Source organism: Mus caroli, chromosome 9 (genome assembly GCF_900094665.2).
Source record: "Mus caroli chromosome 9, CAROLI_EIJ_v1.1, whole genome shotgun sequence".
Taxonomy (NCBI): Eukaryota; Metazoa; Chordata; class Mammalia; order Rodentia; family Muridae; genus Mus; species Mus caroli.
Genome location: NC_034578.1, coordinates 28,261,414 through 28,274,415, shown reverse-complemented (window position 1 = coordinate 28,274,415; position 13,002 = coordinate 28,261,414). Strand labels below are relative to the sequence as shown.

The 13,002-nt window shown below is 45.3% G+C and overlaps 1 protein-coding gene across 3 annotated transcripts in view; it reads left to right on the top strand.

Annotated features, from left to right (window-relative positions):
• Positions 1 to 13,002, top strand: part of Fli1 (Fli-1 proto-oncogene, ETS transcription factor) — a 121,587-nt gene that overhangs the window by 37,738 nt on the left and 70,847 nt on the right. The gene's annotated exons all lie outside the window — the stretch shown is intronic.

The following is a 13,002-nucleotide window of genomic DNA, read 5'->3' as shown; positions in this document are numbered from 1 at the left end:
TAGTGGATGCACACTTGTGCAGATGCACTTGTGTGTGTGTGTATCTGTGTAGTGGATGCACACTTGTGCAGATGCACTCGTGTGTGTGTGTGTGTGTGTGTGTGTGTGTGTGTGTGTTTTGGAGGTTAGCTTTGGGAATCTTACCTTTAACATGCTCCAGCTTGTGAGCCAAGGTCTCACACTGAACCTGGAGCTTGCCTGCTATCCAGCCCCACACAGGTAGTCACCACCACTGCTGGCTTTTATGTGGCCACTGGGGTTCTAAATGCAGGTCCCCATGCTTCCACAGCTAACACTTTATCCACTGAGCCATCTGCTTCCCACAACTGCCCCACACTGTTTCTTAAAGTGTTCAAATAGAGGCACTCTCCTCTGCGCTGCAAATCGGGCTCTTGGGAAGAGCTTGGCATCTCAGCAGAACTCAGAAGCTGGGAAAAGTTTCAGTCTTATCCTCCCAGATGTTTGTGCTGAGAGCTCGCTCGCTCACTTATTTTCCCAACATGCATCCTGTGCCTTTTCAGAGTAGGAGGAGCTGAGAATTTTAGAAGTCCCATTTATTATGTGGTCCTGTATCAGAAAGTGCTCTGCACACAATTTTGCCATTGCCACACCTAACTGCAAAATATTCCTTATGGGAACATACAGCTTATCCCTATTGAAGGAGTTGGCCAACCAAGTTAGCATGAGAAAGTTTAGGGTGTATACATGTTGAAATGCAGACCCATTCTCCACAGGATCCTCCCATCCCTAACTCCATTTTGATGAGCGTGCACTAAGCACTCACTGTGTGGCACTGTGCTATCTAAATGGTCTCTACTTATAGCATCTCCTTTTATCCTCAATATCCCACAGTCCTTGGGAAAGCATTCTTAAGTTCTTCAGGTGAGCAGTATGTGTATGCAGACTACAGCTCCGATGCCCACCTACATGAGTCAGTCCCTCCTCAACCTCACCATCCCTAAGCCTTGTTCCTGAGCTCATTGAGTAGAGAGGAGGCCTGAGTAAAGAGCCAACAAGAGAAGCTGAAGCCCTCTGCCAATACAGAGGACCTGCAGCAGATTCCAGGCTCCTGACTGATTCACTGGCTTTCACAGCAGCAAAGAAGGGCTCTGTACACAGCATAGGCCGAACTTAGAGGACACAGATTTTCCTTTCCTTCTGATGGTGCCTTAGGAAACAAAGGAAGTCTAGGGTTTGGGGTCACTGAAATCTCATTCTATGGATTTTCTGCTGCTGATGCCTATGGTAGGATCTCAAAGCTGCCAAACCAAGGGACATATAGCAGCTATACCAGGAAGAGGTGCATGAATTATTTGCCAGTGCAATGCATCAAGGAGAAACAAAGAATCTAATTAATGTTTTAGCGGGGAGGACCCAGTCCAGAGAATGAATGTTTTTTCCAGGGGTTCTGTGTAGAGAGGCTCATCCTCAATTGTCCTATTGTCATTTCCCACCCACTATGAACCTCTGATGAATGTATCCAGAAACCCTTTTGAGAGGAAAGCGGAAAAGCCCTGTCACATGAAAGTGAAGATGCCAAGAAGGTCCAATGTCCCTCTTCCTTCTCAAGGGGAGGAACTCATTCCACATGTGCTGCTCAGGGAAAGAGGCCCTTGGGGGAAAGGAGGATGCTGTGTCCTTTCCAACCTAAGAAGTTCATCATCATGGGTGCAAAACAGCACCTTTGGATAAACACAATGTGGCTATATATACCCCTTGCCATTTCCTGTTGCTCTTGTAGCTCACGCAGGCTCGAAGGTAGGGTTAGCCTGTGACCAGAAGCCACATGGTGACATGCACATTAGCCCATGCCCTCTGCTTCCGGCACTGTTCAAAACTGGAGCCAGACTAATGCTTGTGCTTGCCTGGAGGGGAGGGGATCCTGGGAGTCAGGAGGCTTGCAAGTCTGCCCATCCATTCCCTGTGCGAAAACTGCCTGGCTACAGATAGATCCAGGAGAGGGCCAGCATGCATGCCTGAAGAGTCGGCCAGCGAGTGTAAAGTTTCCACCGCAAAGCAAAGGTCAAGTCAGAAGGGGTAGCTAGCAAAGTGAGCAGCCTTCTCGATTTTGTATTAAAGGGGCAGCCTCAAGAGACATCTCACATAGTGAAGTTATGTGAAAAACTGCCTGGTAAAATTGAAGTTCATGGCTGTGTGCTAGAAATCCACCATGCTACAAATAGCAACTCTGTGTGCGTGTGTGTGTGTGTGTGTGTTTACTTCAGTATCTCTTCTCATCTTAGGATTTCAGAATGTTTCAGTAGACATCTCACAGTGTAGTTTTGGAGTAGAGAAGGGTGGGTGGCAGGTGGGACTTCCACTTACTGAAGAGTGAGAAGGAGGCATGAACACAGAAGCCAGGAAATGGGCTGAGATCTTGGGTAGAACAACACAGGTGCTTGGTTTTCCCAGAACTGAGGGTGGAATCCAGGACCTTGAGCATCCCAGGCAAGCACTCTCCCCCCGAGCTCTGTGCACAACCAGAACCATGCATTCTGAGCAAGCTTTTCAGGAAATCCTCATGACCAAATAGAATCATTGTCTGAATCGCACCAGCACCTTTTTCGGTCAGTCAAGTGCTTACCTTGCAAACATAAGGACACGGGGTCCGTATTCAGAGCCACCACAAGGATGTCAGGTATGGTGGCATGTAAGTGTGACACCAGTGTCAGTGAGGCTAAGACAGACAAATGCCTGGGACCCACAAGGTGAGAGATCCTGTCTCAAAAAAAATGTGGACAGCATCTGAGAACTGACAACACAGACACTGTGTAATTCATTTATAGGATAAGTGGCTATGGAGTGCTGCCTGTTGGCTAGGCATGATTCCAGGGTAGGATCTGCCTTTACAGAGTTACATCTAATGGGAGAGAGACACATATCACACACACACACACACACACACACACACACACACACACACAACACACACACACACACACACACGCACACACACACACACACACACACACACACACACACACACACACATTTCTAAATGTGATATGTATTATGCACTCCAAGAAGGAGAAGCAGGCTGACTGTAATTTAGGTTGGAGGTTTTAGAAAAGTCCCCCTGAAGGCAAGATGTTCACACTCAGATCCGTAAGATGAAGGGACACGTATGCTTCACTGCTTCCAGCACATAACCAGAGCAAATTGTGATTCTAAGAACGGGCTAGCTAGCAAAAAGGAAAATCCACTGATCTCTCGAGTTTGTGGTGCCCGTTTAGCAGGTCACGCTTCCTATTTCTACTAGAGATTTATGACAGGAAAAGCGACTTAAAAATAAGACCTGGGAAGGTAGAATCCCTCAATGACTTGTCACGAGGGTTCCGAGAAACTGTGGTTTTGCTTCCAAATATGACTGGGGGTATGTGAAGGAGCTTTATAAAAAACGGGATTCTGAGAGAAAGTTGAATGAAGAGCTCTCTGTGGCTTAGGCTTTATCAGACTCCTGTCTCTGCTTAGGCATGTGCTCTTGTTGCTCAAGAGAAGATGGGTAGCCACACAGTCTCCAGCATTTTCTTAATCAGTTTGATTGTGAAGGAGTTTTTCCACCGAGCACCTACCACTAACCACAGGAGCTCTGAAATTCCTACCTGTACAAGTCATTTGGGAGCAAAAAGACCATTTATTCTTCTTCCCCTGGACCCAAGTGTCTATCACTTACTCTGGAATATTCCAGAATTTTGCATTTGAAATCGATACCTTAGGTGATTTAGTGGCAGTCAACCTAGGGAACAGGCTTACAGAGGCGGCTGGGCAGTGCGTCCACGCTGCATCTCAGGAGCTATGCATGGCTCTATCACTTGAGGGGCTTTGTTGTTGCTTGCTGGTTTGGGCCTGCCCTAGTTCCTTTGAATTTTGTTACCCTGAGTGAACATGGCCAAATTATTGATCCAGACTAGATGAAATAATAATAGGAATAATAATATGCAAGGTGATTCAGATCTGAATTTACTGGCTGTCCCAAGTCAAGCTACAAAGATAACTTTTGGACATAGCTGGCCAGAACATCATGGTGGTAAATCCAATATCCAGTAGACATTCTGTCTGATGCCTGTACCTACATTTGCGTAATTAACCAAATCTCTTTAGCTGCCTCCTTTTCTTTCAAAGCAAAGAGTGTTGCCCAGAAAAAAAAAATACCTTGATGCATTCAATCTTCTCCCGCCTCCTGTTTCCCTCCCCTGTGCCCTTCTCTCTCTCTCCCCCCTTTCTCATCATGGTCTATCATCAGAACTTCAAAAAGGCTAAAAATGAAGTGGCCATTTCCAGAGACTAGTCAGCTCCCACATGCTTCTCCTATCTGCCCTTTCATCAGCACACTGAGAAGGGTGACAGAGCACATGACAGTGACTGGGCTTTGCTGCCCAAGATGCAAGAAGCTTTCTGAAGAACCCCGAAAATACCTCAGCAGTCACACTTGGAGAAAACCCTTGAAATCATTGCCAGAGATTTAACAAAGACTTGGTTCAAAGACTTAGAGTCAGGGTTGGGTACTGTGGAAGAAAGAACGAACAGGAAAAATGAAAGAAGAACTGTAAGGGAAATGACAGAACTGTGTTCTGCTGCACAGTAAAGAGTACCACCACATAGGCAGATGTTTAGCTCAAGTGATTGCAGTTGCTGGGGTTTGTGTAGATACAAGGACCACAGAGTAAAAGGCGTGACTTAGCTTGAGTATTATACACAATTAAACCTGCTTAAGATGCAGGAAGGTTGGACCGAGCCAGGATGAGGAGCAGGAGTGGACCATTTCTTCAAAGATTGCTGCAAATGGGATGCGTTCCTCCTTGTGACCTAGGCTGCCAACAGCGTGTTTTGCTTGGTTTGCACCAATGCCCTGGCTCGTGGTCACTTGCTCTTAGTGGCCAGTTTCATTTCCTGGTTTTGAGAAGATGGCAGTGAGGCCCATGGCTTTGGCACGCTGTCGCTGTAGGAAGTGTGCAGTTTGAAAATGTCAAAGCCAGCAGGCTCATGTCCAGTGCATGCTATCCATCAGCAAAAGTCTCTGGACACCTAATGAGCCCCCTGCAAGTTCAAACAGCCAAGAGCTGGATGATAAAGATCTTGCCTTAAAACTGCCTACCCTAACCAAGGGGGCAAGATCAAAAGGGAAATCGAAGTAACAACTATGTGGATGAATTAACGTATTCTTGACCACTGTGCTTGTGGACCAAGAATGCACTGGAGAACATTGGCCTCCTTGGAAAGGGCCTGATATCTAGAGTCCAGAATTATGGGTTATCTCTATTCCACTACCAGCTCTTGATCCTGAATGAGACTCTTAGCCTGTCAGGACCTTAGTTTCTTCACCAGCAAAGTAGAGGTGAGGAATAAACCTATCCTTATCTCTGATTGACTAGAGTGATTGTGTGTGTGTGTGTGTGTGTGTGTGTGTGTGTGTGTGTGTGTGTGTGTGTGTGAATGATAGCATAGGTATAGGTACAGGGAGACTCCTGTTCAGTCATGACGTATGGAGTGGTCCTCAAATTTCACTTATTCTTGCTATTGTAGCAGAGTAGAAAGAAGTAAATTTAGAAAAGGCATCTTCTGCCATTGTCATGAAACAGAGAGAGAAGCAAAGACCACAAGCAGGAGTCACACAGGCCAGACTCATTCTGCTTCCTCCCTGGGTAGCTAACTTCCTCTTCAGTGACACACAGGTAATGGTGGCTAGCCTTTGCGTTGACAGAGTCGAGGTGAACCCATCGCTTTGAAGATGGGAGGCATCTGAGCAAGCAGTGCACTTCTTGGGCTAGCATTCTTTAGAAAGTTGATCCTCAACTCAGAAGGTTGCAACTGTGTCGTTTGGAATTCAATAAAGGTTCAGCTCAATGAGAGAGAAATAGATATCACAGGTAACTGAGTTACTGGGCATCTTGACAAGAAGGGAAACATATAAGGTAACTTTAATGCTATTTGTGACCGATGCTCCTGGTGTCCAAATAACTAGGGGTGGGCATTTAGAAAGGAGGTTTTAGGTTTTTGTTTGTTTTGTTTTGTTTTGTTTTTATGACTCCTCAAGATTCTCAACTTCATCTCATTTTGAAGGGAGAATAGGGCAAAGGAAAACTGAGACACACATCTGGAATTTGGGGTGCTGAGCCTGTGGTTTCCTGGTGGGAAACTTCCTGTGGGGTTCAGAAACAAGACTTGGGCAGAGGTTCCCCCAACATCTCTGAGGCTGACCATCCAGGGCAGTGTTGAGTCTTTCCCCTTTAAACTTTTCACCTCACCCCAGTAAACAGGAAATGCAAGCTACTAGAGCTGAACACGCAGCCACTCCCTGAGTCCCCTGGCTCCCTGCGCCCACGTAGTCAAGCACATTGTAGTTTGTTTTCCTTTCTGACAGGTTGTACAGCTCATTGAAAATACACACAGCAACCCGAACTCGTTACAAATTACAGCAGGCAGTAATTCTTACTCTGGAACCCTAGAAAACCTCCCCCCTGGAAGGGAAATATGTGCTCGTGAGCTACACTTCTGAGAGCTAGTGGGAGCATTGTCCATTTGGAATGCCTGGAAGTCATGAAGTGTGCTGATAGTGGGCTTGTCATACCTGAAGTTTCACCTAGTGACTTGATATCAAGTTTGTCACTTGAGCGATTTCAGTTGAGAATATAGGAGCTCAGAAAGACTTTTAGACTCATGTCCAATGCAAACATGCAGGACGCATTTCAAGTAGAGATAAAAATGTCCACAGTGGCTAAAACATCTCAAAACAGACACAGCTATGCCACCGGATGCCATGGTGTTTATTGGCTTCACAAGACAAGTAGTCTGTATTTTGTTTATGTTTATTATGTTCTGTTATGTTTGTTATGGTTTTTTGTGTTTGTTTTGTTTGTTTATTAACGTTGCTTATGGGATCAGTGTGACACTGACTCTCAGGTGTTAGAATAGAAGAGTAGTTAGGTGTTGTATCACCTGTGGGAATATTTTGTTATAAGAATATTTGCATGAGTTGAATATTTATAGCACAGTTTTTAGGAACTTTGAAAATGCACTGTTATTTGTATCAGTGTGTATGCAGGTGGAAGATCATAAACAAGAGGACTCCCCCCCACCATTCCTCTACACTTCCCAGGTCATGCCCCAAACGAAGCATACCTACCAACCACAGGACAAGGCTGTCTCCCTGGCCAGACATTCTCCAAGAGTAAGGGTTTATATAAGTAGAGGAGTCTGGTTACCCTCTGAAACTCAAGAGACATATTTTCATACTAGCTTTAATTCTTAAGTAGACATGATTTTCTGAAATCCTTTTCCAGGCTCAGTTGATTAAATTCACAAAGCTACTCGGAGATAATTGTATGTGGCCTGGGTGAGAGTCTGATGAAAGGCAGCTAATACAGAAATAGAGAGAGACAGAGGGCCTGGAGCTGTGTTCATGTTGAGGATTTCTTGTCTAGCTTGAAGGCAGCCTTGAGTTCCACCCCAGCATTGCATAAAGCCAGTTGTGGTGTTTCATGGTCATAATCCCAACACTTAGGAAGTAGAGGCAGGAAGCAGGAAGATTCAAAATTCAAGATCATTCCTAACGACTGTGTTGATCCTGACCATGTTGTTCCTGACTGTGTTGTGAGCCTGAGGCCAGTCTGGTCTATGTAAGACCATATTGAAAGTCAGGGGAGTTTGCGCGATTGAGAGAGGAGGTCTCGGTGCCAGCTTGATGCTGTGTTCTCGTCTGTGAAAGGGTCACTTGCTTTGGCTCCCCTGAAAACATAATCACAATCACCTCCCCTGGCTTCTGATAAAGTATGAAGCACAAAGTAGGATTTTACAGAAGAACTTGTTGTGCCTCTCTCCACTGATGGCCTCCCCCAGGCTTAGAGCACAAAGTTTTCGCTGCATGATATGTTTCTTTTCTGTCAGAATTGTAGAAGTTCAGTGAGCCAGATGTGGTACCACACACCCAGCCAGTTGGGGGCATTAACTGGGAGGATGGTGAACATATGAGTTGGTTAGCCTGGGCTACGTAGGGAGAGACCCAGTCTCAAGAAACAATCAAACAAAAACTACCTAATCTAAAGCAAAAACAAAGGAATGAGGATGCCGCTCAATGGTATAGTATGAGTGAAGTTCTAGATTTGGTTCCAAACATCACTGGAAAGAAGTAAAGGATTTAAATAAGTCACCAGTGAGAATCTAATCCTTCTTTCCAAACCACGAACATAGCTGTGAACATCCCTGTTTTCTATCTTTTAAATGTTTTTTTTTTTGCTTTGTGTTCACGTATGCATGTAGAATATGGGGGGCACACCTCACACATGTGTGTGCGTGGGAAGGCTAAAGGGCAGCATCCAATGTCTTATTCTCCTGATTGCTCTCCACCTGAGTTTTTCGAGAGAGTGTCCTTTACGGAATGTTGGACTCAGTGATTGGCCATTAACCCCTGGGAACTGATCTGCTTCTGCACCACTGTCCAGCTCTTAATGGCTTCTGTGGGTTTGAACTCAGATTTCCATGCGTCACTGACTGAAACATCTCTTCACCCATAAAATGAATGTTTCAGAAAATAATTAACACATAAATATACTTCTGTAGAAGATTCAGAGAGAGAGAGAGGGGAGAGAGAGAGAGAGAGAGAGAGAGAGAGAGAGAGAGAGAGAGAGAGAGAGAGAGAGAGCCTTGTTAACACACCGTGACTCCCAGTCCTAACTGAGCTACTACAGGTCTCTATCAAGGCATACTAAGGAGCTTAAGATAACTCCTTGAGCTGTAAATCACTTTCTTGCCTCCAAAAACTTTCTTTCAGGCCAGCCCCAGGCCTTTTGGGCATCATGCTTGTAACGTTGACAATCTACTCATATTTAAATGGACTAAACCCCTGAAGCTTATTTTATAAACAATTGAGGACTCAGCCATCAGGACCATTCTGCTTAATCAAAACTTGCCTACAAGTCACCTATCATCTTTATGTATACATGTATGACCATCTACCATCTATATGGATATATATGTACATATATGTATATATATATAACCATCTACCATCTATATGGATATGTGTGTGACCGTCTACCATGTTTATGGATATATATGTGACTGTCAGATGTTTCTTGGGTTAGGTTCTCAAGCAGCACAATGAACACGAACTGGGAGGGATGAGTGAGAATAGCCAAGGTCTACCATTGTGCGTCTCATCGTAGCCTTCCATTGTGGCACCCTTTACCTGAAGTTTGCTGCTATTGTAGCATAATTTTAGAGAACTTAGTTAGAAGCTGGCTCACATGGGACAAGGCACTCTCTTTGTTGTCTCCTTTGCGTTCCATTCTCCTGCTTTGGGTGACATAGCGCTCATTGCAGAAATGATGCTTGTTCAAGAGCCCATAATTGATCAGAAATCAGAGCTTCAGACTGCCCAGTGCTTTTTCCATGTACACTTATCTTCAGCATCTGCGTCTTGCCAATAGTCTCCCCCAAGAAATAACATGAAACCAGTGCATTGAAATATGGGGCAGTCAAAGTTCGTTACTCACGGATGTAAAGTTCAGAAAACCCTCCGTCTGACTACATCCACTGGTGCTAAGGCTTTAGAAGTGCTTCCAGGTGGCCCACTGAAGTTCAAGGCCATTCTCACTGCTAATTAGCTAATTGCCGAGCCCTTGCATGGGGTAGAATGAATAGAAACCATCTTGATAGCTACAAAGAACTGGTTTGTACTCCTTTCATGCCACTTTAAGTTGTATGGTGTTAAGGATGCTATACATCCTAAACCAGGTGGTGACTTAGGCACTGTCTGTCCTGTATGCGTTAGAATTATCATGATAGCCAGATAATGCCAAGACTGTAAAAGCACTTTGGACACGCTACCAATAAAACACTGGCTATATAGTTGTTGTCAATGTTTGGCTCTTTCATATTTTTTTAAGTCAGAATTGAAAAGATTTCATCCACTGATGTTCATATAGAAGACCAAAAAAATGAGAAAACAGTATGAAAGAAACAAACAGAAGACACCAGTAACCAAAGCAAAGCCTTTACAGTATTGTGCTCTAGAGTCCTGACTGACACGATCTGTGCTGGGCTTTCCAGTGTGCAAACTGAAACAAAAGAAAAGAAAGAGGCAGCAGCCAGTGCGACTTGGTTTCACATTTTCCCTTTGGTTTTCTGATTATAGTCTCCCCTGCTTGCAAGTGCAGCGAGAACCTCAAAAGATCTTGTTTGCTGTGGATAAGCACCAACTCAATGCTTATCAGCCTTTATCTGCTGCAAACTCACTCTCTGGAGGCTTCAAAGGCAGGGGGAGAACTCATCGCCTTGCTCTGAGAGATGTACCAGCTTCTGCTGGGTTTCAGCTACAGGTGTCGCCCATACAAACCTTATCCCACTTCTTCCCAACTAGAGCCATTTGCTCCCATCCAGGGAGAAGGAAGATGTGGGAGCTTGACTTTAAGTGTGGAGATGGGTGGAGGAGGCAAGCTCAGAAAGGCTGAGACAGTATGTAAAGTAGGGGAGGGAAAGGCAGGCTGCCTACCCACCTACCGCTGTTACTTCTCACATGAGCACACCACACACACACACACACACACACACACACACACACACACACTCCTGCTCACTGCTCACTGCTCACCTTCCCCTCTCCTTGGCTCACCCACCCCCTCTCTAGTCCACTGTTTTCTGGCAGAGAGGGACAGGAGACAGGAGGGGGAAGGAGAAGATGGGGGAAGGGGAGCCAGCATTTTATTAGGCTGTTGAATTTGATTTATTGGAGGGGGGGGGGATCCTTCGTTTTCTTGCCACACAGGTTACTCTCAAAGTGAAAACTCTATTTTACTTTGAAAAAAAAAAAAGGAGAAAGTGCCTCCAGTTATGAATGGAGCTCTTTGTTACCTTCCAGATCGACAAGACAGACTGTTTGGTTCCTGTCTGTTCGCTCGCAAAGGAGTGCAGGGGCCTGGGAGACAGATGTGGCCTTAATTGCATGGGAATATTAGAAGATCGTTAAGCCGTTTTGACAGGATTTTCCTCTTGCTGAAGGAACTGAGGGCCTTGGCTGAGGCACAGCCAGCTCCTTCCCTCTGCTGGGCCTCTCACCCCTACCTGTGAGGGGACTGTTGACTCTTGCCCTCATATTATAAAGGAGCAGATGACTCCTTGTCTCCAACTCCGGCTTTGTGTCTGCATCTCATACATGCACCGACCAACCTCCTAAGAAACCTGGGACCTGTCTGTAGTAGGGGGTGGGAAGAAAAGCTGGCTTTTGAAATTGTGGCACACAGATGTTCTCTGATTTGAAGTGGAATTGTGTCCCTGCGAAGCCATTGGAAGTCTGCAGTGTTCTGTAATGCCTCTAAACTATAGGACCCTGCAGAGGGTCCATCAGTTCCCTACTGCTCATGGGGCTTATTGGCAACTCTGGCTCCTTGCTCCTGCTAGCATCTTGAGAGAGGATTGCATCAACTACTCCTAGCCCTGAAGTAAATCAAAATTGCAAGTGTTTCCCCCCCACACACACACAAAATGTGTGTGGACTTCTCATTATGGAAAAGTAGCCCACTCTGAGCGGGGAGCTTCTGCTTAGGAATGTACCATGTGAGAGAGGAGGTAGAGAGTGCCCATGCTGTCTGGCTAGACAACAAGGGAGCTCTATAAAGCTTGAGGGCACCACAAGAGGGGCTGGGAGTAACTCCCCTGTCACGGCAAACAGTGGTACCCAGAGATGCTCCGGAATAGCGATTTGAGTCTTCCTTTGGTCGGCACATGTATTTGGTGATTTTTTAAGTCCCATGGAAGTTCACAAATTAGAGCAGAGAAGTTCTTGAACACTGTTGGGTCATCAGAGACCATAAACATGTTCAATCTCATGTCTTAGAACATTCTGGTCATGTTTCTCTCACAGCTTATATTCTCTTCTCTCACTTAACCCACACAGTTTTGTCCATGCAATTCAAAGCAGATATTTAAATATTCACTTAAGCTAATCTGCCACTAGAGGGAGGGGGAAGCCCCCTCTGCCCTTATTACCACTGGACTCTGGTCTAGTCATCCCTGTGGGTTCCAGAAGAAGATGTTTAGATCGTTTCCCCATTAAACATCAGTGTTGATGGGTGGGTCTTGGAGGCTACTTTTACATAGTCTTTCTTCCAGAGGGTCAGAGGAGCCTGGAGCATCCTGCAGGTTGAGGACACTTGTTAGAGTTGAGCTAGTGGGGTGGTTGCCTAAGTGATGTTTGGGTCACATCCCAGGAGGGAAGCAGATGGAGTCACTAGAGGGAAAGGCAGGTGAAGACAGAAGAGGCAGAAGATGTGCACCAGCACAGATCCTGTTTTCTAGCAAGCATTGTTAACCCAACAGGAGAAAGGGAAGTTCTATCAGACATGGCCTGCCAGTCCCTGAGCTGCACAAATCAAAGATGCTGCTCTCCTCACCATGACTCCTTGAAGAAATACCAATGATGTGTTAAGGTACCTACAGTGCCAAGCCACAATCTCTAGTTTAAACTATATTTACTCAGAACACCAAAGCACCACCCTTAAGGCTTGAGTCACCAACCTATCACAGTCTAGTGCCATATCGCCATGGGGTCTTACCTTCTAAAGGACAAAGGACTTCAGTGTAGAGCCAGAGCACTTAATCTAACAGAGGCAGTGCCTTAGAGATGAGCCCTTGACGGTGGCAAGCCTTGGCCCCAGGATTAGTCCATTTTCTGTTGCTTTAATGAAATGCCACAGATGAAGTCATTTATGAAAAAGAAACACTTGGGTTTTATTGTTGTTGTTGGTATTATTATTATTATTTTATTATTATTATTATTTCTGGGGGTTGGTATATCTAAGAGCCTTTCACTGACATCTGGATAGAGCTACCTTGCTGCATCATGATATGGAGGAGGGTATGTCATAGGGACAGCAAGTGAGCAAAGCACCCCCCTTTTTCAGTCACTGGTGTAGTCATGTGTGTTTTGTTCTCCTAAGCCTATCTCACCCCATTTATTTTCTAAAACCCTTACCTCACAGATCATACATTGTCAATATATAAACACTT